This window comes from Staurois parvus, unplaced genomic scaffold, assembly GCF_062004578.1.
Source record: "Staurois parvus isolate SC_StPar_1 unplaced genomic scaffold, SC_StPar_1.0 ptg001344l, whole genome shotgun sequence".
Lineage (NCBI taxonomy): Eukaryota > Metazoa > Chordata > Amphibia > Anura > Ranidae > Staurois > Staurois parvus.
The window spans coordinates 28,998-34,065 of NW_028319140.1; the positions used below are offsets into that span (position 1 = coordinate 28,998).

At 48.9% G+C, this 5,068-nt stretch overlaps 1 non-coding gene across 1 annotated transcript; it reads left to right on the forward strand.

The window, feature by feature from the left end:
* The first annotated feature begins 338 nt into the window (after positions 1-338).
* On the forward strand, positions 339-411 carry TRNAR-CCG (transfer RNA arginine (anticodon CCG)). The gene has a single exon. It is a non-coding gene; the product is annotated as a tRNA-Arg (tRNA).
* Positions 412-5,068: the final 4,657 nt, after the last annotated feature.

A 5,068-nucleotide genomic window follows, 5' to 3' on the forward strand; every position in this document is an offset into this window, starting at 1 on the left:
AGAAGAAATGTGTGACCCAGGTGGGCAGATTTCACCTCACTTCCTGTACTGGGGACACCATGACAGGAAATTAAACCAGAACAGCTAATAATAAGGTGTGATATCCTTCCCCTCCCCCGTCTCCACCCAGAACTGATATCCGGGTCCTATCTGAGGAGAACCATCAGCCATGTTCTGTCAGAGAGAACAAGATGGCCGCCCGGTCACGTGTTCCGGGTCGGTTCCCTCCTCGGAGTTAAGGACTCCCGGGAGGTGATAGGCTGAGAAGTGAATGTGGGCGGAGCGCTCACTGATTCGCCAGCTGTAAGAGACGTGGCTGGTGCTGGCAAACATGCGGTGACCCAGTGGCCTAATGGATAAGGCATCAGCCTCCGGAGCTGGGGATTGTGGGTTCGAGTCCCATCTGGGTCGCTCCTAAATCCGTTTTATAAATTGTGTCCGAGACCGAGGAGGGGATCCCTGGACCGGGACCTGCCGGGGGAATACCGGAATATCCGCCGGGTCACCCCGCACCGCATTATGTCCTGACCGACATTTCCACCTGACGGCCCGAATGTCTTCATTGTATCGCCATTCTTATTATTACATTGCCCCGTCACACCTCATCAATAACGAGGGGCCCGTGGGTGTCATTACACCCGGATCTCCCCACAACCCATTACACCCGGATCCCCCCCACAACTCATACATCGGAACGATCACACCGAGGAGGAATCCACCCAACGCCGGCCATCCCAGCACCGGCCGCTAGATGTCCCCCTGTACCCAGCCTACCATCCCAGCACCGGCCGCTAGATGTCCCCCTGTACCCAGCCTACCATCCCAGCACCGGCCGCTAGATGTCCTCCCACTACACACAGCCTGCCATCCCAGCACTGGCCGCTAGATGTCCTCCCACTACACACAGCCTGCCATCCCAGCACTGAGCGCTAGATGTCCTCCCACTACACACAGCCTGCCATCCCAGCACCGACCGCTAGATGTCCTCCCCTGTACCCAGCCTGTCATCCCAGCACTGGCCGCTAGATGTCCTCCCACTACACACAGCCTGCCATCCCAGCACCGACCGCTAGATGTCCTCTCACTACACAGAGCCTGTCATCCCAGCACTGGCCGCTAGATGTCCTCCCCTGTACCCAGCCTGCCATCCCAGCACTGGCCGCTAGATGTCCTCCCCTGTACCCAGCCTGCCATCCCAGCACTGGCCGCTAGATGTCACTATACCTAGCCTGCCATCCCAGCACTGGCCGCTAGATGTCCTCCCACTACACACAGCCTGCCATCCCAGCACCGGCCGCTAGATGTCCTCCCACTTGTACACAGACTGTAATCCCAAAACTTGTCGCTAGATGTCCTCAGAAGCGCGCAGGAAAAGACAGACTGATCCATCCACCAGGTGGGTGTCATTACACCCGGATCTCCCCACAACCCATTACACCCGGATCCCCCCCACAACTCATACATCGGAACGATCACACCGAGGAGGAATCCACCCAACGCCGGCCATCCCAGCACCGGCCGCTAGATGTCCCCCTGTACCCAGCCTACCATCCCAGCACCGGCCGCTAGATGTCCCCCTGTACCCAGCCTACCATCCCAGCACCGGCCGCTAGATGTCCTCCCACTACACACAGCCTGCCATCCCAGCACTGAGCGCTAGATGTCCTCCCACTACACACAGCCTGCCATCCCAGCACTGGCCGCTAGAAGTCCTCCCACTACACACAGCCTGCCATCCCATCACTGGCCGCTAGATGTCCTCCCACTACACACAGCCTGCCATCCCAGCACCGGCCGCTAGATGTCCTCCCACTACACACAGCCTGCCATCCCAGCACTGAGCGCTAGATGTCCTCCCACTACACACAGCCTGCCATCCCAGCACCGGCCGCTAGATGTCCTCCCACTACACACAGACTGTAATCCCAAAACTTGTCGCTAGATGTCCTCAGAAGCGCGCAGGAAAAGACAGACTGATCCATCCACCAGGAGGATGGCCGGCGGCGTCTGCGCAGTAGTGTAGCCAAGCACAGCGTGCAGGACCTCCACTCCGAGCCCCACAGCTGCCAATGCACGGGAAACGCGACACATGGGACACGCAACACAGCTGCATAAACACGTGTGCTGCGGGCTCAATGAGCACTCAGGCTTCCTTCACAGGTGTGGCATCACCATCCTCCAGATATAAGATATACAGAGTGACGTCACCACCTTCCAGATATAAGATATATTATACAGAGTGACATCACCGCCCTCCGGATATAAGATATATTATACAGAGTGACATCACCGCCCTCCAGATATAAGATATATTATACAGAGTGACATCACCGCCCTCCAGATATAAGATATATTATACAGAGTGACATCACCGCCCTCCAGATATAAGATATATTATACAGAGTGACATCACCGCCCTCCAGATATAAGATATATTATACAGGAGTGACATCACCGCCTTCCAGATATAAGATATATTATACAGAGTGACATCACCGCCCTCCGGATATAAGATATATTATACAGAGTGACGTCACCACCTTCCAGATATAAGATATATTATACAGAGTGACATCACCGCCCTCCAGATATAAGATATATTATACAGAGTGACATCACCGCCCTCCGGATATAAGATATATTATACAGAGTGACATCACCGCCCTCCAGATATAAGATATATTATACAGGAGTGACATCACCGCCCTCCAGATATAAGATATATACAGAGTGACATCACCGCCCTCCAGATATAAGATATATTATACAGAGTGACATCACCGCCCTCCGGATATAAGATATATTATACAGAGTGACATCACCACCCTCCGGATATAAGATATATTATACAGAGTGACATCACCGCCCTCCGGATATAAGATATATTATACAGAGTGACATCACCGCCCTCCGGATATAAGATATATTATACAGAGTGACGTCACCGCCCTCCGGATATAAGATATATTATACAGGAGTGACATCACCGCCCTCCGGATATAAGATATATTATACAGAGTGACATCACCGCCCTCCGGATATAAGATATATTATACAGGAGTGACATCACCGCCCTCCGGATATAAGATATATTATACAGAGTGACATCACCGCCCTCCGGATATAAGATATATTATACAGAGTGACATCACCGCCCTCCGGATATAAGATATATTATACAGGAGTGAGATCACCGCCCTCCGGATATAAGATATATTATACAGAGTGACGTCACCGCCCTCCGGATATAAGATATATTATACAGGAGTGACATCACCGCCCTCCGGATATAAGATATATTATACAGAGTGACATCACCGCCCTCCGGATATAAGATATATTATACAGGAGTGACATCACCGCCCTCCGGATATAAGATATATTATACAGAGTGACATCACCGCCCTCCGGATATAAGATATATTATACAGAGTGACATCACCGCCCTCCGGATATAAGATATATTATACAGAGTGACATCACCGCCCTCCGGATAAAAGATATATTATACAGAGTGACATCAATATTATACAGAGTGACATCACCGCCATCCGGATATAAGATATATTATACAGAGTGACATCACCGCCCTCCGGATATAAGATATATTATACAGAGTGACATCACCGCCCTCCGGATAAAAGATATATTATACAGAGTGACATCACCGCCCTCCAGATATAAGATATATTATACAGAGTGACATCACCGCCCTCCGGATATAAGATATATTATACAGAGTGACATCACCGCCCTCCGGATATAAGATATATTATACAGAGTGACATCACCGCCCTCCAGATATAAGATATATTATACAGAGTGACATCACCGCCCTCCGGATATAAGATATATTATACAGAGTGACATCACCGCCCTCCAGATATAAGATATATTATACAGAGTGACATCACCGCCCTCCGGATATAAGATATATTATACAGGAGTGACATCACCGCCCTCCAGATATAAGATATATTATACATGAGTGACATCACCGCCCTCCAGATATAAGATATATTATACAGAGTGACATCACCGCCCTCCGGATATAAGATATATTATACAGAGTGACATCACCGCCCTCCAGATATAAGATATATTATACAGAGTGACATCACCGCCCTCCAGATATAAGATATATTATACAGAGTGACATCACCGCCCTCCAGATATAAGATATATTATACAGAGTGACATCACCGCCCTCCGGATATAAGATATATTATACAGGAGTGACATCACCGCCCTCCAGATATAAGATATATTATACAGAGTGACATCACCGCCCTCCAGATATAAGATATATTATACAGAGTGACATCACCGCCCCCCGGATATAAGATATATTATACAGAGTGACATCACCGCCCTCCAGATATAAGATATATTATACAGAGTGACATCACCGCCCTCCGGATATAAGATATATTATACAGGAGTGACATCACCGCCCTCCGGATATAAGATATATTATACAGAGTGACATCACCGCCCTCCAGATATAAGATATATTATACAGAGTGACATCACCGCCCTCCAGATATAAGATATATTATACAGGAGTGACATCACCGCCCTCCAGATATAAGATATATTATACAGGAGTGACATCACCGCCCTCCAGATATAAGATATATTATACAGAGTGACATCACCGCCCTCCGGATATAAGATATATTATACAGGAGTGACATCACCGCTCTCCAGATATAAGATATATTATACAGAGTGACATCACCGCCCTCCGGATATAAGATATATTATACAGAGTGACATCACCGCCCTCCGGATATAAGATATATTAATATATTTCAGTAGAACATAATCTGCTCTCTGTTAGGACTCCGTAGGGGGGGATTTACTAATACTGGAGCACACAGGATCTGGTGCCGCTCTGCATGGCAGCCAATCAGCTTCCAGGTTTCATTACCAAAGCTTCATGGAACAAGCTGAAGGTAGAAGCTGATTGGCTGCCATGCAGAGCTGCACCAGATCCTGTGTGCTCCAGTTGTAGTCCATCTCCGGCAGGTTGGTGTCAGCAGCGGAGGAGCCATCCAGGGATCAT